At 44.8% G+C, this 24,715-nt stretch overlaps 1 protein-coding gene across 1 annotated transcript in view; it reads left to right on the plus strand.

The window, feature by feature from the left end:
- The window catches only part of STX18 (syntaxin 18), a 117,665-nt gene that overhangs the window by 46,623 nt on the left and 46,327 nt on the right, over positions 1–24,715 (plus strand). The gene's annotated exons all lie outside the window — the stretch shown is intronic.

The raw sequence follows: 24,715 nt of genomic DNA on the forward strand, positions 1-24,715 counted from the left end.
TACCCGGCCCTATCTGAGGCCAGTGAAATCTTCCCTCTTCTCCCCACTTCCAAGGTCCAAGGTCACCCCCTCCCTGTTTTTCCAGTCCTCCCTACCCCTACTTCCCCCTTATTTCATGGCAGATGTAGGGTTTTCAGTGGCCTGTTGCAGTCAAGGCCCCACCCCTTTATTAGCCCCATAAGGTGGGGCCCGTGGGGAGAGGGATGGGTTTCCCACCTGTGTGCGTCCTGCCCGGCACAGTGTCTTACACATACAAAGCACTGGATTGCAGTTTCTCAGTGGGAGATTCGGTATATTGTTATTTTGCGGCAGGGGAGAGCCCGTGATGTACAGAAAGAGTACCTCCAATAGTTAATTGGACAGATCTAATTTTACATCTCTAGCTTATCTGAGCCTCAGCTTTCTTACTGATAAAATGGGAAAGGTGATAATATTAGAGGATTGTCGTGAAGATTAAATATGTGAAAATATGGAATGTGTTCTGCCGTGCAATAGGTTACCAGAAAGAAATGCCACGGGTGCCTGGGTAGCTCAGTGGGTTAAACAGCTCACTGTTGATTTCGGCTCAGGTCATGATCTCGAGGTTTTGGGATCAAGCCCAGTGTCCGGCTCTGTGCTCAGTGTGGAGCTTGCCTGAGCTGCTTTCTCTACCTCTCCCTTTGCCCCTACCCTCCAAGATATTAAAGAAATAAATGCTCAATTCTTTGCCTTGTAAATTAAATTCTAGTTACCCATAAAACTGGGATGTGAAAACTTGCTTGAAAATACACTATTCAGTTTTTAGTCAAATACAAAAAGTCATAGAATTTCTGGAGCTCAAATAGGCCTTAGGGATCAGGGAATGCAGTCTCGTCCTTTTCCAAGGAAGAAAACTGAAGCATGAAGAGGTGACTCGACCAGGGTCATGGAGTGAGCCCAGATGCCTTCTTTGCCTGAAATACTCCTGTATCCCGTGTACAAACAGGTGGTTAACAAAGACTTCCTTACTGCCGGGATTATTGCTTCTTTTTACTTCGTAACGTCTGCATTATCACCTCCATCGACTCTTGTGTGTGTTCTGTAACCTTTCAAAACAGCGTTGCAGGCCTAGAATATCTGACCCCGAGGCAGGGTTTTGGCTGTTAGGTAAAGTCCTAAAGGAAGCCGCTATGGGACACGGGTTAAGGAGGTGGGAGAAAGAGCATATATTTAGCTTGTTGATTTTTCTTACATGAGAGGGAGAAGAGCCAAGAACATACCAACAAAACAGTAGTTCAGTCCACGAACCTCTTTCCAGTTCTTGTGCTTTCTGTGAAAATGGGGTTCTTGTTTCTTTCATAAGTTCTCGCATGTGTAAGGTTAAAAGCAGAGGGGAAAAGAGGGTATTACAACTCTACTTCAAGGAGACACTGATACTTTGTTTTTATCAAACATCATACTGTTAAAAGCTTCAAAATGGCATTATGCTTTGAGATTATTTTAAAACTAAACAGCTTTTTCTACTAATACTTCAGAATAGATATTTAGATTTCTGTCCTTGTTGATGACTATAATTTGAATTAAAAGTGAAACCAGTTCATTGACACGTACTACGTATTGTCTGATTTGGGGCCTAGTTGCTAAGGGGGAGTGCTGCCTACAATGAAGATGGTAAGATGTGCCGTTTTCTGATATCACAATAGGAAGTCCTGACCCCTGTGCCCATCCCTGTGCCCATCTCCCCTCCCCTGTTGTCATCCCCCCCCCCAAAAGTGTGTTTAGAATCACCAAGGTAATCACACTCTGGTGTCCAATGCAGTGGGAACTACCTATTCGTATCATTTATAATTCCTCATCATTTTCTATCCCATTTTGCAACTTATTACCTATACAAGACATCTTGATTCTCTTAAATGCTTGGGGAATTTTTCCTTTGAAGAACTGTGAAATTAGCTATGGACGGCATGGGGAGAAAATGCCAGTGTCTTTTCCAAAAAGTTGGGTTGCTTAGAGAAAATGATAGATGTTTCATGTTCTTAGCAGTGCCGAAACTCAAGGGGAGAGACACCTATTCCAGATCTCTTCAGACTCATTGTCTGAAAGCAGAAACATTTATAATTTGCACTTTACTTGGTGTTTACAATATACTGTATGAAACACTTTATGAATATTTAATATTTGTTTTTTGACATGATCATCGATATCTTTGTTTCCTGATTCTACACTAAGCTCTTAACCTTTTTTGTATTTATCTCACTTTTCCAAAATGAAAAGTCCAAATGAGGGGGTTTTAGAAAATATAGTGGAAACAGAATGTGGCTTAACTTTTAAAAATACTCATTATGCAGCAAAAAACCGAAAGCTATAAAATTTAAATCTCGTGAAAGTTCACCAGATTTCTTCAAAACCTGCGTTGCATAAGCCTTGAAAGCTTTGACATTTGACCAAGGTTTGAGGAGCTTGTCTTGACCGTCCCTCAAGGGCACACATTCTCTCAGGCTGCGGGGGAAGACAGCGGTCTGCCGGGAGACTCGGCTGCCTCCCCAGACGTCCCCGGCTGGCTTCTAAATCCGAGCTAAACTTCGTAGTCAGATGGTGAAAGAATTCAGAACCTGTCTCTGCCTCAGTGCGTGTGAACTAGAGAGTGAGAGTCATCATGGGGTGAAGTTTGAGTTATGAGGTGTTGATCAGTCTTCATATTAAGACACAGTGAATAGTATTTCTAGTTTCCTGATGAAAACAAAGTGAGTTCTGCTGGGCGTGGTAATCCTGATTGTTACTGTTAAATTCTTTGCTTGCTCTTTTTATACCCACACTTAGATAATCTACAAACAGCGTTTGGATCCTGTGTTTCACTTTCTTTTCTTACCAGACGTTTTCAGTGGATGTATTCCCTGAGCAAATCCTTTCCAACAAAGTATTTAGCTTTGTATGCACACAAATTCAAGAGCCAATTAAACATGTCTTTGATTAATTTATCACAAAGAATGCTACCTTGAGTTAAAACAATTCTACTCTGTGGAGAGAGTTCTTTCTGTTCAAAAGAGGGTCCTTATTTCTAAAGAGCTGAGCTCTGATTTTAATTAAATAAGGAGCATTTTATGCAATTTTTTTCTAAAGCTTAAGATTAATTTCTATGGTTACTAGGGATATAAATCTCTAGATTGCTTTAAAACAAAGATTTTTGTTCAGGAGAGAGTTGACAGCTCCCTTTAAGAGAAGCTATTACTTAATTTTACTTTTCTAAGTTTAAACACATAAAAATATTTGTAATGATACCCCAAAGGCATCATAAAAATGTAAAATAATTGTACTCTAAAATATCTAAAATTACAGGAAATAGACCTCATTTTAAAAAATGAACTGGGATTCGTGGGCTGGGGAGCTGGGGTGTGACTTACTTCAAACCCAGAATCTCTTGTCAGGAGACTTTTTTTTTTTAATAGTAAAAAAAAGTCTTTTCTGTTGCCAGTCATACAAACTTTAAAATGTGCTCATTCTATTAGGAAATATTTCTTTATAGTTTTATTATCTTTAACGTGTATTACTGTATTACGTATATGGATGTCTTAGATCCCCTTTGAGAGACAAATTTCTGTCTCTGGGATTAAATGGCATCACTTGGCTTGTGGATTAACTATATCACAGTTAGCTTTTAGACCGTTTTTAATGATTATTTAAAAAGCACATAGCCCAGTTTTCTAAGCAGCTTTGAACAAGGGCAGCATAAATAGTTTCTAGTGTTTTACTTACCTGAAGTATATGTCCTCTCTCAGTAGATACTGTTAACTGATACATTGTTCCCAGGCTAAAGGTCTGTCATATTTTAACAAATGTAGTGTAAAGTCTGTACTAGAAGTGCCTACAGGGAGAAAACCCCAGCTTTGTAAGTAAATGAATCAATACTTATCCTCTTTCCTCCTTTAGTATTGTAATATCAGATTTTTTGCTATTTTCATTTACTAAAATTGTAATTGGGTCTTGCGTAGTAAAACGTCTTCTGTTTATTAGGAAAAGTAAAATTAGATTTACAAAATATTCACTGAAGTTTTGAAAGAAATGGCATTTCGTATGTAATACGAATGCTGTTGAGACTAGATATGCCTGTAGTTTAAAACATGCCTGATTCAGGAATGCTTTGCATTAAATGAGTTTATATTTTGAGAGCAAAATGGGAGAGAAAGAAAACGTTCCCTCCTTTTTTTTTTTTAAGCGACGAGAAAATTAAGTTGAGTGCAGATATTGAAAGTGCTGTAAGCTGAGTGAGCAACAAAAGTAAACACTGATTATTGCACATGTACATTTGGACCAGTTTACTTTTATCTTTCTTTCTTTCTTTTTTTTTTTTTAAAGATTTTATTTATTTATTTGACAGAGAGAGACACAGTGAGAGAGGGAACACAACCAGGGGGAGTGGGAGAGGGAGAAGCAGGCTTCCCGCCGAGCAGGGAGCCCGATGCGGGGCTCGATCCCATCACCCTGGGATCATGACCGGAGCCGAAGGCAGACGCTTAACGACTGAGCCACCCAGGCGCCCCTACTTTTATCTTTCAAGCGAAACATTTCCCACAGTTTTTGTGGGTTTTTATTTAAGTTGGGAAAACTTTGGAAGTTTGTGTGAAAGTATAAATAAGTTTGCGAAAGTCACGATTAGAGTCTGATAATAAACACACAGGAAGTGAATTGGGGAAACTGTGACAGTCAGATGTTACATTTAATAATGTTTTCTCCCCAGAGGCAGTTGCCTAAAGAGGGATGTCAGTTTCTGTGACTCTGAAACACACACTTTGGCTGTCACTGAAATAGGGGTTAAATAGGAATTCTTCAATATGGATGAAGTTTTGCATTGTTTTTAAGAGCCTTAGTGATTGTTCTAGGAATCCCCAAAGTGCCCCTTTTCAACGATGGGCACAGAAATTACATATGTATTTATAGACTCCAACTAAAAAAATACATACTTAGTTGCCAGGAAAATTTAAACAGTTTTTTTGTGTGTTTGTTTTTTGTTTTTTTACAAAATAAGCATTAAATTTTAGCATATATGGAGATTCTTAATTTTGCAAGGAGGAAAAATTTTTTAGTTGGTTTAATTTTGAAATAGACCACAATCAAGAGTATAAATAAAAATAAAATTTAGAAACCTTAATCTAAAATTTGTTTTAAATCTCACCATTAGGACATTGACCTCACAACTGCAAATTGGCGTTTTATTTTTAGTTGTTTATTCCCCAATTCTCAGGGAAATTTGTCCATTTTTTTTTACTGTAATGAGACTACATGGAGAAAGAGAACACTTTACCCGTCATTAGGTTTGGCACTTTTGAAATAGTCATCAGATACCAATACGTAGTATAGAGTTTTTGAAGGATTTGAACATTGTAGTTTGTCCTTTCTTCAGTAGGATGCTACATGTGTCCCTTGCGAGTGCGTATGTATGTATTTGGGGGGACAATTAGTGTTACATTTTGATGACAATTTTATTGCTTACAAATTGATTATGTGATTTTAACTGAAATTTGTGTCTGTGATAAGAAAGGAAATTTTTATATATGTGGTGTTTCAGATGCTTTACCTAATGATCTCAAAAACTGTTAAAAGGGATTTAAATTGTGTATACTGGTTTTACTTTTAAAGCTTTCAAACTGAGTTCTGAATAGAACTTTCAAATATAAGACTTAAACATTTTTGTGTCCAAGTAAAACAATAAATCTTAAAAGTAGGATGAAGAGATACAATGTGATTCTCAAAATCGAAGTCTGTAATATATACCTCAGGATCTAACCATTACTTTTCTAGGTATTTTTATACACAGATTTTTCTCTAGCAAATGATTTCTTAGAAACTAAATTATTTTATGCTATTTTGAACACTTAATGAATTTTATCAGGCTAGTCCCCATTTTATAAAACTTAGCAGTTAGCAATTTGCTAGTTTTTTTTCTAAATCCCAGAAACCAGTCAATCTTATTTTCATTTTTTTCAAGCAGAGGATGTTGGAATGTTTTGTAACTTATTACTTGAAATAATATTTTCTGCCCTTTTTTTGTTGTTTTTCTTTGCACGTGTACAGAAGTGCTTTAAGTTTCATGCCTTATTTACTCCAAAGAAGACCATAATGAAGGAAAGGAATCTATATTTTTTGGAAGACAGGGAATGATGAAGCAGGCCCTGGGTTTTGCATGGAATTTGAACGTTTGTATTCCTGGTTGAGGCCGGCTCGCTCTGCATTTTATTCCCATTCACTCAGTTGAAAGATGACTTTGGAGGAAAGGCTGGGTATCTTGTTACCAAACCCTTTCTCAGAGCTTCATGATAAAATGCACATTATGTCCTTTGCTTTTGTTTTTACCAAGAGAGAAAAAAAAATATTAAAGCAAAGCACTTATACTTGTGGGGTTTGAGTATTATCAAGCAGTGTTTTCTGTTGAATGTAAATTATTGGCATCTATCAAGTGGTATGGAAGTTGAGTGTATGTTCTCCCTTTGTACTGCCTGTCGTTGATTTCACTCTTCTCTTTGCTGATGTGAAGCAGAAACTGGACAAGGTAACAGTTTTGATGATGAGATTAGAGGTAGCCAGGCTGACTGTCTCCTGGCTTTTAGAGAACCTTATAAGCTCAGGGCCACCCCTTCCCCTTGTTTAGATATTACTTGCTCTTTTGAGTTTCAGATTACAGGAGCAATTGATCTGCATGACCTATCTTAAGAACTTTAACTTTGCAGTGGAAACTTAAACCAAATGTATATCCTCAAGAGACAAATCATCTTAAAACCAGGCTGTTGTCATTTTGAGGTACTGTACTGTTTGGGGAGGAACAGTGTGGTGCAGGGCACCATCTGGTGGACCGGAACGGTACTTGCCGCGATGGGTGGAAGATTTGGAGAACTAGACTGTGTTGATCTAACTCTTGCCCTGGGCTTGCAAATAAGGGGTTTCATGTTGTTCCCAGCTCATAATTTCTACCCAGGGCTAGGATTCCAGAAGAATGAGATTGGGAGCAGGCTGTGATATGTCAGTTTTATTTGTGGTTTTCCCACTTCTGTAGGTGTACATGCTGGTCCTTGTCATCTTCACAAATATTTTTTCCTTGTAGTTGATACTATAATTCAAATAAAAAGATCGTTTTTTAAAATGTCAATAGGGCAGCATTTCATGTTTTTGAGTGCATAAGTTTAACCTGAGTAATAAAAATCTGCCTTTGGGTAGAACCTGTTTGTGGCCACAACCTTTATGTTCACCTTTTGTGGGGAGGGCTGCTTCTGGTTTCCAACAGTGTGCCGTTGTTGGGTGCTTGTTACACAGGGGCTGTGCCTTTGGTGTATACTAAAGCGTTTGCAAAAACTTTGACAAAATTCTGTATTTTTTAAAAATTTTTTTTAAAGATTTTATTTTTTGACAGAGACACAGCGAGAGAGGGAACACAAGCAGGGGGAGTGGGACAGGGAGAAGCAGGCTTCCCGCCGAGCAGGGAGCCTGATGTGGGGCTCGATCCCAGCACCCTGGGATCATGACCTGAGCCGAAGGCAGACGCTTAATGACTGAGCCACCCAGGCGCCTGAAAATTCTGTATTTAAAAAAAAAAAAAACTTCTAATATATCATAACGACTAGTTTTAGGTGTAGCTGTTCTTTAATGTTTATTTGAGAATGGCACATCCTTGATAAAATGTATCACCCATTCAGCAGACATTTGTGGAGCTAGGAACCTTGCCAGGCTTTGGGAATCCAACATGAACAGGACACAGTTCTTTCTGGACACACACTTTTTAAAAGTCTTGTAATTTTCACCACAAAAAGGAGTGACCATATTCTTGGGATGTGGAATGCACTGCCGCGGAGTATAAATGTGTTTTATGTGCTTAGTATTTTCTGCCAGGGACTGGAAGGATTTAGAAGACATTTAGCACAGGCCTTTGGAGGAGCTGATAAACAAAACTGACCAATTGGCAGCTTGGTTGCAGCGAGTTTGGCCTGCGGCCGGTGGTAGAGGGCTGCCCGGCCGCTCTGTGGTCTGAGCGGTTCTTCAGCTCGAGTCTTAACGTCCAAGAGCCCAAGTTTGGAGGTGCAGACTGCCGAATTTAAGAGCATAGGCTTTGGAGTGACTTTTGGAGTATGGACCTTGGCTTTTCAACTTGCTAGAAGTATGGCCTGGGGCAGGTTTCTTCACGGCTCTGTGCCTCAGTTTCCTCAGCTGTTTTTCATCTGTTAAATGCAAGGGCTTAACACAGCGCCTGACACGTAGTAGACGCTAAATGTTTATGATGCTGGTGACAACGATCAGTTCCGTCGCCCCTTTTCTGCACGTTGTAAGGCAGACGTGTGGGGGGCTGTCCTGCGCTCGGTTCCCCGTCCCCCACCTGCAGGCCCCAGGGCCCGTGCCGCCTCCACCCGTCCCGTGGTGTGACTGGTCAGTGTTAACCGTCCTGACAGACTCTGCAGACAGATGGCCAGCCCCCGTCTCCTGGTGCTGAGCGGCTCCTTACGCGCATGGCGTCTGCGGGAAGTTTGTACCCTCCTGTGTTTGAGCCTGTTGTACCATGTTTTATCATCAGAGGCTCTTTTTTTTTTTTTTTTTTAAAGATTTTATTTATTTATTTGAGAGAGAGAGAATGAGAGACAGAGAGCATGAGAGGGAGGAGGGTCAGAGGGAGAAGCAGACTCCCTGCCGAGCAGGGAGCCCGATGCGGGACTCGATCCCGGGACTCCAGGATCATGACCTGAGCGGAAGGCAGTCGCTTAACCAACTGAGCCACCCAGGCGCCCCCATCAGAGGCTCTTAACCTGAGTTCCTGTGAGCCAAGAGCCTCTGAAGCTCAAAATGGTAAGCAGAAAATCTGTTTGTATCCGTGGGAATATTTATTTTCTGTAGGGAAGAGATCAGATACATAGCTTTTGTCAGAGGCTCACAGGCATCTGTGTTCTGTAAAAAGGTAAAGAACTGTAAATATTCATGATTCTTCCTGGAAGGGCAACTCAAGAAGTTAAGAATATAACCTTCCCCCCCCTCCAATGAAACACAAATTTGAATTTTACACTATTTGTTTTGTAACATACATAAATAATTTTAAAGATAGAGTTAAGGTTAATTTGAGGAACTCAAATATGAATGGAGCATGCTTTCCTCTTAGCCCTCTTGTCAAAGTTCTGAGGAGAACAGGAAGAGCCAGAAATTAGGAGTACAGCTCTTTGAGCCCATTATTTAACCTCTCCCATCTAGAAAGAGGAAATAATAATGGTCCCCACCTCAGAGGGTTCTAGTGAGGATTAAGTGGGGTCATCTGGACAAAGCCCTTGTAGCTCTTTTTGGCATCATAGTAAGTACTGCATATTTGCTGTTACCATTTTGTTGAACATTTACCCAACAACATTTAAAATATATACACATTAGTTGCCTTTTCTGTTCTCTATTTTACCTACACCTTATTGAACAATTATAAATATTTCTAATTTCTTATGACCAGACTCTCCAAGGTTCTGTCTATAACTGAATTGCCCTGAGTCAGAAAACCTGAATACACGAGGATCCCAAGGACGTAAATCCTTAGACTTGTGCTGAGAACCTGGGAGAGCCTAAAAGGAGTCCAGCACACCTGCTCACGAGCACACGGGGTTTTCCAAAGGAGCAGAACAGATACGGGGCTGCCTGTGGAGTGCAGGTGTGCACGGGGGTCCCAGAAACGGCTCTTGGAGGAGAGTACCTGCGGGGGGGAAGGGAGAGAAGATGTGGAGGAGAGTGTTGGGGTGCAGGGGAGGGGCAAGCTGGGCACTGGAGGTGCATCCCACACAGATGGGACTGGCAGGAGGTGAACTGTGTGCCCGGCAGAAAGGAAATGCTGATGTCAGCAGTGTGCGCTGTCTGCTCCCCATGTGGGTGCTGGGGGCTGAGGGTGGGCTGGGGCTTGGGACTCGCCGGCCCCTACGCTGGTTTGTTTCCCTAGGGCCTCTTCTATAAGAGTACCTTGCTCACTGCCTGGGAGTCTAGCATCTAAGAAGGAGCATTTGCGTGCTCTTCGTGGCCCCTAAACTCAAGCCAGCCGCTTCCTCTGATGCGCAGCTGAAGAAACAGCCATCGATTCCAACTCTGGCGGGGAAACGAGCTGTTTTGAACGGATTTCGAAAATGTGTGCTGGAGCCCAGTGTGGTCTCTCTGTCGTGTGGATGGTGTGTGCTTTTCACCTTCTGCACGGAAGTCAAGCCTGACGTCAGGTGCGGTGTGCTGTGGCGGTGGTCAGGCGACCACGGGCTGGGGCCTCTCGCAGAGCTGCGGCGGCGAGTGTGGAAAGCAGCAGACCCGGATGCGGCGCAGATCGCTCCAGCAGCCCTGCCCCTCGCCGCAGGGACCACGGGCCGGACGCGGCGCAGCCCTGTACAGACGCTCCTCGCGTCGGTGGCTTGTGGTCGTCTTCAGGGTCATTGTCTCACTCGTACGCTCAGAGGTTACGGCTCGAAGAGGTTCAGTAACTGGCGCAAGACCGCGTCACGGGTCAGTGGCCGAGCTGTGGCAGAGCTGGGGTCTGGATTCCCCTCTGGACTCACATCCGCCCGGCCGACCGGACTGGGAGGAGTGCAGCCTCTGTGCACACTCTGCGCACACACTCCACACGCACGGTCGCTGCACACGGTCTTACACAGGCCTCTGCACACACCATGCACACGCTCTACAGCCGCAGTCTCTCTGCACACACTGCACGCAGTCTGCACACTCAGTCTCTGCACACGCAGTCTCTGCACACGCTCTACACCCGCAGTCTCTCTGCACACACTGCACGCAGTCTGCACACTCAGTCTCTGCACACGCAGTCTCTGCACATGCTCTACACCCGCAGTCTCTCTGCACACACTGCACGCAATGTGCACACGCAGTCCCTGCGCACGCAGTCTCTGCACACGCTCTGCACACGCAGTCTCTGCACACGCTCTACACCCGCAGTCTCTCTGCATACACTGCACGCAGTCTGCACACTCAGTCTCTGCACACGCAGTCTCCGCACACGCTCTCCACCCGCAGTCTCTCTGCACACACTGCACGCAGTCTGCACACTCAGTCTCTGCACACGCAGTCTCTGCACACGCTCTACACCCGCAGTCTCTCTGCACACACTGCACGCAGTCTGCACACTCAGTCTCTGCACACGCAGTCTCCGCACACGCTCTCCACCCGCAGTCTCTCTGCACACACTGCACGCAGTCTGCACACTCAGTCTCTGCACACGCAGTCTCTGCACACGCTCTACAGCCGCAGTCTCTCTGCACACACTGCACGCAATGTGCACACTCAGTCTCTGCACACGCTCTCCACCTGCAGTCTCTCTGCACACACTGCACGCAGTCTGCACACGCAGTCTCTGCACACGCTCTCCACCTGCAGTCTCTCTGCACACACTGCACGCAGTCTGCACACTCAGTCTCTGCACACGCTCTCCACCTGCAGTCTCTCTGCACACACTGCACGCAGTCTGCACACTCAGTCTCTGCACACACTCTACACCCGCAGTCTCTCTGCACACACTGCACGCAGTCTGCACACTCAGTCTCTGCACACGCTCTCCACCCGCAGTCTCTCTGCACACACTGCATGCAGTCTGCACACTCAGTCTCTGCACACGCTCTACACCCGCAGTCTCTCTGCACACACCGCACGCAATCTGCACACAGTCTCTGCACACGCTCTCCGCACAGTCTCCGGCCCAGACGGGTTTTGGATGGGATCTGAAAAGCGGTGTGAAGCCATGTAAGACCCTTGGGTTGGAACTTCCTGTTCTCCTCGCCCTCCTCCGTCCCTCTCTCCTTCTTTATTACCTCCCATCTTACTGTGCCTGGCCCGCTCTGAGTCTGACATATTTGTCAAGGGAACAAATAAAAGAAAGGTTTCCAGGCACACAGAAAAGAAAGTAGTGATGATTAAGCAGCCTGGGCTCACGAAGCAGGGGCCATGCCCACCCCCCAGCCTCATTTGTGTCGGGTTGCTAGGCAGGTAGGTGCGGGGAAGATCTCCTTTCAGAAGGCAGTTAGCAAAGTCTCCACGATATTTTTGTGGACGAAACATTGTTTTAAATGGACTGAAGATTTGGACTATTGGGGCATGTGTGGCTGGTTGAGCTGCTTGTCCACAGGGAGGGGACTAGAACTCCTTGCTTCTCTTTCAGCCCCATTTTTACCCCATTTTTTTAATTGATTATTTTTAGTTATAGATGTCTTTGATGGCAGATGATCAGAGTCGCAAATAACAGGAAGTGGGGGAAAATAGGAATGTAGTGAAGGCATAGATTATCAGCAGCAGTCATGGAAGAAATAATTATAGTTGATAAGAAGTAAGTCTCACTCGGTGACATGAAAGTGAGCATGCTCTTGGGTAGCATTAATAGAAGCCCAGAAGCTAGAACAAGAGGGTGATGTTTCTGCTTTTCTCTGCATTTCCTGCTGACACACAGAATATTGAGTCCATTCTGGGAACCACATTTGATTTTTGAGGCCCCTAAATTGCAACGTTCAGAGGAGATTAAAGAAGGCTTGAGGGGATTGAGAATGTTTAGTTTAGAGAAGAGAGAAGACTCACAGAGGGGTTGGGGTGGGGGACACAATAGCTGAACCCAATGCAGAATGGAAAAGAACTTTGCATGGTTCCAAGTGGGGTGGGTGACCCAGAAGAGACAGTGTCCAGATAGTGGACTCCCCACCATCAGACAAAGCAGGTAAGCGTCATCTAGGCCCTTTCTGGTCTTTGAGAATCCAGCAAGGGAGAGATTTATTTGCTTTATTCCCTATGTATCACGTAGCATGTGCAAGGCACGGAGAAAGGCCAGAGAGACCAGGAATGGACAGAGTTTGGAAATGGGAACATGCTAGCAATGCCAAATAAATGAATGCAGTTTGGGGAGCTGAAGAACAGGCATTAAAATGTTTAATTAGTGTGATCACGAAGACAAGGAGATATAGAGAGAAAAGTTGAGGTCAGAAGAATGAGGAGGAAAAGGCTGGGAAGGTGATAGGCTTCTGCTGTTTCTTGAAGTTGAAGGAACCTAGACCTGTTTTATTTATTTATTTATTTATTTATTTATTTATTTATTTAAAAGATTTTATTTATTTATTTGAGAGAGAGAGAGCACAAGAGGGGGAAGGGTCAGAGGAAGAAGCAGACTCCCTGCTAAGCAGGGAGCCCGATGTGGGACTCGATCCCGGGACTCCAGGATCATGACCTGAGCTGAAGGCAGTCGCTTAACCAACTGAGCCACCCAGGCGCCCCCCTAGACCTGTTTTAAAATGAAAGCGGCGCTGAGCTCCCTGCGTCACAAAGTGCTGTCTAGTGCTCTTTCAGGTTTTGAGATTACATCCTGAGCTCTTTGATTATCTCATTAACACGAAGAATCTAAGATTTTATTTTTTTAATTTCTAAATTTCTAAAAGGGATAGACGCTTAATATTAGAAGAAATACTTTTTCAGGTTGCTAATATGAGCCAGTAGGCCACCAAATTCATCCCAACAAATGTTAGTCATCCTTGTCTCCTAGTTTAACCATCCCAACTGTTTGCTACTCAAGACTGAAGCCACAGTAGAAGGGTGGAAATAGAAACATCAATCTCTCTCCTTTTTTGTGCATACAGTTCTCATTCTCCCTCTCTCCATGTGTCTGTCTGTCTTTCTTTCTCAACACAGTCTGAATTCTGAAAACTGCAGTCCAGTAAGTTTGGTATTGGTTCTCAACAAAAATCCAGAACAGGTTATTTAGGTACTGATTACAGTTTTCTGTAGGTTATGGTCACCTGTGTCTTCTTTCTAATGAGGTTTCCAAACTGATGAATAGAGCACTTTATATATTGAACTAATGATAACATATGTTTACATATATGTTTATATTTACATATGTACATATGCATATACATATGTATGCACATATATATGTATACATGTATACACATATATATCCAAATAAGATTTATAACATTCAACTAACAGACGCAGCGTGCCTCAAGGAAGGCTTCACGCAGAGAAAGGGGGAGCGAACCCACAGTGCCGTGTGTTAATACCCTCTTGGGCCCAGCACGTGAGTAGAAGCCTGGCCGCTGAGAAAGAAGACGCTGCAGGCAGAGAGCACAGTAGGTGCCAACGTGCAGAGGCAGCGAAGAGGAGGCCGCATGAGGGAAAGGCTCTGTGGGTCTAGAATGTGGGGTGGGTGCGGGAAGGGCCGGAGGGTGGACGGTGTTTCGGTTCCTTTGGCAGATGTTGAACAAGCTGAATGGACAGGCCTGGCTGTCCAGTTTAATTTGTGGGGTAGAAAAGAGGGAAGAGTCTGAAATGACCTGAGACTTTCTAACTGGAGGACTGGAGAGAGAGAAGCTCTTTCTCTTTGGGGGAACAGGAACAGGAAGCACTAAGTAAGCTGGGAGGGTTGAGTGTCAGTGGTTGGATCATTGGCACTGGGGGCCACGTTGCTCTGGAGGCACCAGCGGGACTCGCAGTGGAGGTTGGATGCGCTCACCTGGAACACAGGAGCGGGGCAGAGGCTGGGTGGATGGGTTCTGTAGAGGGTGAATGAAGCTGCGGATGGGAGCGTGTGCATGCTGAACCTAGTATGTTTCACGGGTTAGCAAGGGCAGAGGAGGCGGTGAATGAAGGTAAAGAAAGTTTGCCAGAGGTTTAAGAGGAGAACCTGGCGAGAGTGGGGTCCAGGAAGCAGAGAGAGGATGGAGCTTCAGGAGGGGGAGAGGGAGGGAGAGAGCATCAGGAGTTTGTGATTACAGGCAGGGGGTGGCCAGAGCTCCCGCCACGACTGTCACCCCTCCAGTGCCCCGTGGTCATTGAACGGTGGCGGCGGAGGAGGGGGAGTGCTGGGAGGGGCTCAGCCCCCCGACGCTCGCTTCCTAAACAGTTGCTGAAAGAAAGGAAGCAGGAAAGGAATGGGTTCACGTAGGCGGTCCCTTAGCAGACCGGCGGCTGTGGCCCAGAGCGCCAGTGGAATGTCTGTGGCCTTGCCAGGCTCTTTTGTGGGTGACTAGTCGGTGGGGAGCTTCTCTTGCTCGGGGACCCGGCGCAGATGGCCCCCGCTGTGAGGACTGCAGGGTCGCCCTGCTCCAGAGGCGCCTTGGTTCTGAACTTTCAGCTGTAATTGGTATTGATGTATTTTCAATCATGACCGAAGGGAGTGGATTCAGGATTTAGTTAGTGGGCCTCCAAATGGAACTCGGGAACACAATCCTTGTGAAAAATCATTTTAGCTTATCAGTCGTTGGCAAACATTTACGCAGCAGTGGTGGCTCTGGCTGCGCCTTTGGCTGCATGCTAAACCGAACAGCAAGCTGTGTCCACTGATTGAATGAAAAAAATAATGATTTTGTGTTACAGGGAACTTTTTACAATATGCCAGAGGGACCTACTGGAGTCTCTTTAATCTTGAACAATGGTTGTTTCTTGCAGAGGCAAATTATGCAAATCGGTACTTAGTGTTTCATAATCAATCAGGTCTTTGTTGGAAGTGTTGTGAGTGCCAGCAGAACAGAATTCCTAGCATGGGAGGGGGGGGTTGTGGGGGGGGGGGCTTGCAAGTCAAACCACTGCTGTGACCAGCAAAGGACACTTGTGACCGCTTTGAACTCGCCCCACAGTTAAAAGGCAGTCATCCTTTGAGAAGAATCCCACCGTTTTGTACCGGGGTTTTTGTTTTACAGTTTATCTTGCTTTGGGTAATTTACAAAGCACCCGGGAAGGAGCAGCGCGCCGGGCTGGTCTGTGGGGGACACACGTAAACAGAGCTGGGCCTGCCGCCTGGGATGGCAGATGGCAGCCATGCGCCTGGAGCTCCCTTTGTGTCTGCCCTGCCTCGAGTGCAGGGTTTTCAAGTCGTCTTGGACTCCTCCAAGTGCACGTGTGTATTTTCAAACAATGTCGTTCCAGCTTTGGCCGGCGCAGAATAATTAACCTTTAATAATCCTTTGATTCTAGATCAAAAAACAAAGAACCAGGGAAATCTTAAAAGCCCTTGGGAAGAAAGGGTGATGTGTTTTAGAGTTCCTGTTATTACTGCAGCTGCAGTCCTCGTGTTGCCATCTAGTGGATAACGTGAAGTATGAGCTGCCGGGCTGTGCAGTTTTACCCCACTCTTCGTTTTTGAAAGGGGTAGAGAATCAATCTGGTTCGTAACACTGAATCATTATTGAGGAAAGGCTTTGGACCAGGCGTATGCCTGAGCAGCTTACGTCAGATAGACACGAAAATGTTTTACAACAAGATGCTAACGTCTCTGAAAGAGATCTTCCTGAAGGAGGGGGCCTCAACCTGGCCTAGAAGTGGCAGAGAAGACTTTTAGGAGGTGTCTCCCTTGAGCAGAGGAGTTGAGGCAGAAGACTGGGATTGGTTGGAGGTTGGGCGGGGGGCTGGGGGGGTGGCTTCGACTCCGGAGTTGTGCACAGGGAGAGGGACCCCCAGGCCCCAGGCTTAAATTGGGTCTGATTTGTCGGTAATGGTGAGTCAGTGCATACTTTTAGTCAGGAAGTATGTGGGAAGATTTGCCTTTTTTCACTTTTTGTCTGATTACAAAGACTATACATACTAATTGTAGGGAAAAAAGTACAAAAATGTATTAAGAAGAAAGCAAAATCTCCAAATCTCACCAGGCAGACAACCATCAATATTTGGATAGGCAATCTTTTAGGTTCCTGTCTGTGTGTGTACAACTTTAGGTGCCATTTCCCGTCTTTTCTGTAAATGGGTCACGCAGTGTGTGTTTTGGGCAAGCTTGGTTCCCACCTCCATCCCCCCAATAATACGCTTGTGGCCAAACCCGCCATGTTAGCAGCTCAGATTCACCCAGGGTACCTTGCACGATCTCACGGGTGCACAGGCTGGGATGTTTTTGGTTTTGTTTGCTCCCTCCTAGTAAAACCTTTATGTGTAAGGACAGGTGATGTGAGAATCTTTTTTCTTTCCCCCCTGTCAAATGCATCTGATTTAGAAACCACACTGCTTTTATGATAGATGGATTGTGGAGAATTTCAGTGTCTTGATTTGGGGAATGAGTCTTATTTAAATATAGCTACTTAACAGTGAACTCAATTTATGTTCAGAGAAAGAAAGGAATGAAGGAGTCAGATGAATACCTGTAGTTTTAGAATGCAGTTCGAATCACTTGTTGGGTGAAGTGTCAACTTCCTGACGAAGCCAGATCCTGGCTGATCCTGGAGTGTGGCTCTTAGCTTTTACTGTCCCATAGCTGTAGCCCGTGCCTTTAACTAGCACAACTCTGCTCAGCATTGGGTATTTTTGATCTCAAAACATTCCATCTACACTCACGGTAAAAGCAAGTCTCACAGACGTGCTGTGCTCAGCTGGGACAGCAGGGCCATCTTTGTGGGTGGACTTGCGGAGACTAGAAGCACACAGGCTCTTGGTTTGGGAGTCACAATCTCCCATTTCTTTGGAACCATTTACGCGGAATGTATACCTCCGTGTCTTCTCATCTGTGGACTGGGATCGTAATGGAACCTACCCCACAGGGTCGTGAGGAGTAAATGAGGTAATGGGTGCAGAGCATTCACACTGGTGCCGGCCATATAGTATGCACTCAATAAAAGCTGGCTGTTAGCTCCTGCTACTATTGGATTTCAAAATAGTGTTTACCTCCCTCTCTTTGTAGTGAAGCCCAGGGAGATTAAGCAACTTGCTCAAAATTTCAGTTGGCAAAGGTTAAGAGTTTAGGGGAGCTTGTAAAAGCACCCCTTTCTTCTCAGCCCAATTTTGGAACCACCTGAAAGAGAAATACAGGAGTCAGAACATGAAAAAGCCACATGGGGAACCTGGCTTTAGATTTGTAGCCAAATACGGGGGGAGCTTGGGTCAGAATATACCCTCTCTGCTGGCTGGCTGATGTGAACAGAGGGGAGGGTGAGACGGAGCTGAGCATGCTCATTCCTTTGTCCAAATCATAAACCAGTTAGTTAAGTTGCTCCTCCCCCCTCTGAGGCCAGGAATATTGGTCCCGCTGAAGCCCCTGCATGTAAAGCCTAAGGAATGGGGATCAGGGTCTCCCTCAGCAGTGGGTGGTGAAGCCGAGGTCAGAACCCAAGAATCTCTGCCCTCCCTGGATTTCTTACCCATCTCTCTCTTGCCCACCCTGCTCTGCCCAGATCCGCGCAGCCTTTTGCCCTGAGTCAGCTCCTCTGCCCGTACCCTGCCCAACCTGTAGGAGGCTGTAGGGGCACTCAAACATGGGGAAGAAAAGCAGTCTGGGAAGTTGTCTTCATTGTTCCTTTAAGCCATGTTTTGTGGTAGTTTGATGATTGATACTCAGAACGAACTGGTCAGCATTGTACTGCTGGTCTTCCTGACCGTCCTGTTTCATCGCTCATGTTTGTGGGCCTTCCGCTCCACACCTGGGTAGCTTTGCCAACGCCAAGCCTGCCATGTTGCAAAACCCAAGGCACGGCAGCTGACCTGGGAGGAGAGGATGTGAGCCAGTGGAAACATTCCCTTTAGATACATGAATATTCCTGCTTTAGCATATAGGTGACTTAAAATGAGCACTGTGTGTGGAAGCCTTTCGTGCAGATCTTTCTGTATCCACTGTGGTTAAAAACACTTTTAAATTCAACATCATACACACACACTCTCACACGAAACCCAGCTTATGTTACTGTGAAGAAAAACCTCAAACTTCGGTAAGCTAAATATTAGTAGTCCGACTAGTCTTTGACAGTATAATACAGGATGAGTAACTTCCCCCTTTAGTCACACAGACCTGTGATCAATCCCAGTTCTGCCTCTTGCTAGCCTTGTAACCTTGCGTGGGCCTCAGTTTCCACGTTTCTTAAATGGGAATGAGGTCATGTCTGATTCATCCAGTTGTTCTGGGAGGATAAATGACGGCACATGTTGACCGAGCAGCTTCCGCACGGCCTGACACACCCATGGCGGGTGCTCAGCAGAGGCAGTCACTGTTTGGTGTAAGCAAGTGTGTAGTGCATTGCTGAATAGGAGAGAGGAAGACAGGAGCAGCTTGACGTTGCTCACTCAGATACCTTTCTCCGTCGTCCCCTCTGTGGATGTCGTACTGGACTACAGTCGTGACCTGCCCGCCATCTGTGCTTCAGTTTGGAGGTTAGGAACTCAAGCCTGATACGTAGAATGCCTGGGCTCCACCCAGACTTCACTCCGTGTGTCCCTAAGCACATTATTGATCCTGTCTCTGACTCCGTTTTCTCACCTGTAGAATAGGCGTGATGGTGTTACCTGTGATCGCGCCTGGGAGAATCAGGTGAGTGAGTGCACACACAGCTCCGGGAGTATCGCCTGGCTCACGGTCTCCGCGCAGTGAAGGTTTTGTTGTTTTTTGCTTTTTTGAAGGGGCATTGAACCTGGTAAATGGAACTTTAAGCAAAGATTGCAAGTACTGAGAAACAAAGTAGGAGATTTTGCATGGAATTTAGTTTTTGGTTCAAGTATGGATTAGGCAGCAGAAAATCTGTACTTCAAATGACTAAAAGTGTTAGGGGGGAAGCAAATGTTAAATGGGAGATTTTTTAAAAATAATGTTTTTATTAAGAGAGATTTCAAATATATACTGAAGTAGACAGAATGGCATAAGGAACCCGCATCTACACATGTGCTCCATCTTCAACATGTACCAACTCATGACCCATCCTGCTTCATCTGATACTCCCTCTCCCCCATATTGTTTTGAAGCAAATCCAAGGTATCATATTTGACTTGTAAATTTTTCAGTATACATCTCTAAAAGATAAGAATTTTAAAAACAAAAAAGTAAAAGTAATCCTAATGCTTGCTGTTATCATACCTAAGCAAAAAATCATTATAATTTCTTAATATCAGTATTAAGTGGGAGTTTTTCTTTAACTGGTGAAATAACCGTACACAGCAGACATTAAAGTAACTTGAGTGAAACTAGAAAATACCAGCATGTCCATTAATTCAATGGTTTTGAGGGAGCCCGTGCCGGCTCAGCATATTTAGGGGTTACCAGCTCTGCCAGTAATACCACCTCTCTGGGCTTTGGTTTCTCTCCACCAAGAAAAATAACCTATTTCAACAGGGTTGATGTCAGAGTTAAACAAAATAACCTGCTTCAAGTGACTGGTACAGTGCAGATAGTAAATACATCGTGCATTCCTTTCTTCCTTTTCTCTTTTAGCTACAGTTCAATTCTTATTTTAAAGTACAGAAATGTTACTGTTAGATAATGTTAGAAATGAAGGACACTTCTCACATAATATGGCAGTGTAATGAGTCCACGGCTCATGGCCATAAAAACTCTCCCATGGTGGGCCGACCGTCAGTCAGATGGAAGATGATCAGCCTTTTGAGAGCAGATCATCTCTTGTGAAGTGTGTTAGGTTGCACGTCTTCAGTAGATGTCACCTTCTGAAAACACACCCCACTGACTTTCTAGGGGAATTATTTGCACAGATAGCCAGCGTGTTCATCTTCCTTTGTTTGTTCACAGTTGTTTCGGTGCAATCTTGTGATACCTCTGATACCTTTTCGATCCAGCTCGTACGTCAGGAGTTATCAGATCTTGAAGCCCTTTCTGTTGGATTTTCAACCCCCACAGATTCTTTTTTTCCCCCTCCTTTCTTCATCCAACATTTATTCACTACTGGAGATGAATAGGGCATAGATCCTGACCTCAAGGAACTCAGCTGAAGTCTAGTGGGGGGTCACAGGTAAATACTTCTAATGTTCTATGGAAAGTGCTTAGTAAAATACTAAGGAAGGTGTTAGGGAAGGCTTCATGGAGGAGGTGACATTTAGGTGGAACCTGGAAGGATGAACAGGGATTCTTCTGGTGGCATGGAGTTGGAATAAAGAAAGCAGGCAGAAGAAGAGCAGTCACAGAGGCACAGAGCTATGAAGATGGTGTGTCCCTCATCTGCCCGAGGCTGTGATGCGCCCCACAGCATGGCTCAGCCCCCAGAACACTCCCTGGTTTTAGCCCCTGCATTTTGTCACCCACCGGTCCCACAGACTTTTCCAGTGACCTCTTGTTTCCTCCCAGGACCCTCTCCCTGCCCTCCTGCCCATGTCATTCAGTGATACCAAGACTAAGAAATCGACCCTAGTTTCAGATCTTTATGGGGCAATAAGACTTTCATTTTGCTCTGATTTCCATGTCAGACTTGACACTGGAATGTCCTTTCTCCTTTTACAAGTAGGAGGCATTCTCTTTGGATACACACACACGAGTGGTTCTTTTAAAACGAGCACTGTGTGTACAAGCATTCAAAATGGAAAGCATGCAAGTACTCAACCTCTAAAATTTTGAAAACATAAGGGCCGTATCAGAATCATATGAAATACACTATCTTTGGCAGTTTATTCTCAAAAATAGGACTAAGCACAACAGTGAACAGATCAGAGCTTGGCCAAGAATCTTTACAAAGATGGTGGTGGTCGTGTGATTAAACTGTCAAATCGTTCATGATGAAGATAGCCCTGTCATATAATGCTATTTGGGACTTAAGGGTGTCTATTTAGATAAATCAAAGACCTATTGAAATTTTTTTTCTTATTGATTTGTTGTGATTTTTGTATGTGTGTATTTATTTTAGGAATCTAATAGAATTTCAGGGCTGTCAAATACCTACAGAAATCTTACTGCTCATTTATACATTTGAAATATTATTTTGTTCATTATCCTCACGTTAAGTATTGAGTTATACTGATATTGTTAAGTCAGTAATTAATACCTCTTAATTTACCAAGAATTCCATTTAATACTGAACAAGCTTCAGTTTGTTTTAATAAATTTATTTTATAGAAGTTTGCCATTACAGAACATGAGAAATTGGGATCGCATTGGTTATACTTGAAGTGAAACCTCTTCTAATTATGTTTTTTGAGATGCCTGTGGGGTCTTCTTGCCGCTGACACTCACCCCATTGCACCATTGTATGCTGGTAGACTACAGCCAGCTAGAGGTGCGGGTGGGGGGCAGTGGGGGGTGGGCGGTGGATCTAGCCTATGTGTTAGATTCCTTTGGACTTGTTAAAACTTTTTACGGAAAACTTTATGACTCCTACAAAAAAAACCCTGTTAACCTACTTTGAATGTTTGTGTGCTGCACCTCCCCCCCCCCATGCATATGTTGAAGCCCTAATTCCCAGTGTGATAGTGGGATGAGGTGGGGCTGGTGGGAGGTGATCAGGTCATGAATGAGATTAATGACCTTATAAGAAGAGACACAGGAGAGGTGACACCTCTCCACCACGTGGGGGTGCAGCAAGAAGGCAGCTCTATGCAGACTGGGAAAAGGGTTCTCGCCACACCCCCGATCTCCTGGCACCTTGATCTGGGACTTCCCAGCCTCCAGAACTGTGAGACTGTGTTGTCCTGTAAGCCACCCAGCCTGTGGGATTGTGTCACAGCAGCTTACACTAAGACAAGGTGTATTAGTTTCTTCTTGCTGCTGTAACAAGTGACCATAAATCCAGTGGCTTAAAACAACAAAATTTATTATCTTATGGTCTTGTAGGCAGAAGTCCAAAATGGGACTTCCTAGGCTGAAATCAAAGCGTTGGCAGGGCTGTGTTCTTTTCTGGGGAGACGGTAGGGGAGAATCCATTTCCCTGCCTTTCCCAACTTGTAGAGGCGGACCCCATTCCTTGGCTCCTCCCCTCCATCTTCAAAGCAGGCAGCGTTGGATTGAGTCCTTCTCCCATGGCATCATGCTGCCTCTGTCTTCTGCCTCCCTCTTCCACATTTAAGGGCCCTTGTGATTATGCAGGGCCTACCTACCTAGATAATCTCCCTATTTTAAGGTGGACTGATGAGCAACCTTAATTCCATCTGCTACGTTAATTCTCCTTTGCCCTGTCACGTAATATAGTCACAGGTCCCAGGGATTATACGTTGCGAGGGTGGCATTACTCTGCCTACAACAGTCCATATAATCCTTTGGGGATTATTCAATACCCACTGTTTATTCAACATGTAGTGAAAGTTTGTGAGGCTCTGCTTTTCTCCAAGAACAGGAAAGAGAAACGACCCTTCGCCTTCTAGGAGCTGGCCATCTGGTGAAGGGAAGTCAGTCTAAAACAAGTCATTGTGGCCCTCTTGAGGGAAGGGTGCTGAAATGCGTATATATGCCACATTCTGTGGGCGAGTGGGGTCTGGCTGTGCCTGGGAACGCAGAGTAGGGAAGAAATGAGAGGAGGAGAAGTTTGCGAAGGAGGGAGGTTGGTAGGGTATTCCAGGAAAAGGGAGAACCATCTGGATGTGCGTGTTGGGAAGCCCTGGGACTTGGAGCCTGGAACCTGGTGGGGAGTGTGGAAGGGACTGAGGCCACACGGGACTCTTGGAGCTGGACTGTGAAGGGCCTTGAGTGCTTTATGGGAGTCTGGACTTGACCCCATTGTTTAGGCCCAGAGGTTATGGTTGGCTGCCCTTTGGCAAATCAGCCGCAGAGCTGCTTCCTTTGGCTGCAGCATATTTTAAATCCAGAGTTCACCACTGCCAAATGTACTACAGCCATCCACTTCCCTTGCTTTACTCGTGTGTGCTGTTTACCTGGCCCCTTGTAGGTAGGGGTTGGGGAAGGGGATAGAAACCATTGAAAGTTTAAAACAGAAGAGTAACGATCAAATTGTATATGTGGTGCGGTAAACACCTTGTTTGTACTTCTCTTAAATGTTCTCCCCACAGTCTTAAAAGTCAGATTTTATAATGCATTTAAGTAGAAAATAGGAATAAGGGTATAAGGAAGGCAGCTATGTTGTACAGGAAAACATGCTGAACTTGAACTCAGACCGTCCTGAGATTACCTTTAAGCTCTGCCACGCGGTACATGTGTCACCTTGGATGAATCACTTAGCTTCTGTGAGGCTCACTTTCCCAGACTGGTTAATATTAGAGAGCACTTTTGTCTGTGCCCACAACAGGGCTGTGGGGGAGAGAACGAGGTCGTGCTAGTGAACGTACCTCACAGGGCCAGGGGTGTCAGGCAGACTCTCAACCCTTGTTTGTTACCTGGTAAATAAGTGAATGTTATGGCCGTTCTTCATTTTTAGTTTGAGTCCTGCTCTTCAAATGCCTGAAGGTACTTTTCTGAACCATATTAATTATTTATCTTGACTTTGTGGGAAATTTAACTGAACCCCTATTGACCTATCTGCAGCCAAACGCTGAATGTTTCCGTTGTGATAAATACTATCTTTGTATTTAGACATATACTCGTTCCACAGATACTCAGTGACTACCCTCTGTGCTCCGTGTTGTGCTTAGAACTGCGGGGAAGCAGCCCAGCCCCTGCTTACATGGTTCATAATCCCACTGATGGAGAAGCCAGAGGACGGGGCCATGTGTAACTTCGTGCCACGTGGGTGGTATGCAGAAGTGCTTTTAAGTTGAGAGCAAAGCGAAAATTAGCCTGAGTTGGCCTTGACAGAAAAACTTTCATGGAAAAGATGAAAGTTCATCGTACCCTTCAAGGCTGGTGTTACGTATGTTTGGAATAAGTACAAAGGGCATTAGGAGGAAGCTAGTGTGAGCAGTGGTCAAAGGACAGAGCAGGCCACCAGCTTAGTTAATCATTCTTTCCTTCTGGAAACACTTTTGTCTTTGTCAACCATGGTTGTAGGTTTCTTCCTACCTCTTTTTATTTTACTTATTTTTTAATCCCTAGCTCCACATGCTGACACATGGCAGGTGCTTTAGGGTAGGATTTTATTATACTAGATACCAGCCATCACAAATAGAGTCCTTTGTACCTTTGTGTCATTTTTGTTCATCTGGGGAAGTAGGCCATCGGGAAGAT

Source organism: Halichoerus grypus, chromosome 3 (assembly GCF_964656455.1).
Source record: "Halichoerus grypus chromosome 3, mHalGry1.hap1.1, whole genome shotgun sequence".
Lineage (NCBI taxonomy): Eukaryota > Metazoa > Chordata > Mammalia > Carnivora > Phocidae > Halichoerus > Halichoerus grypus.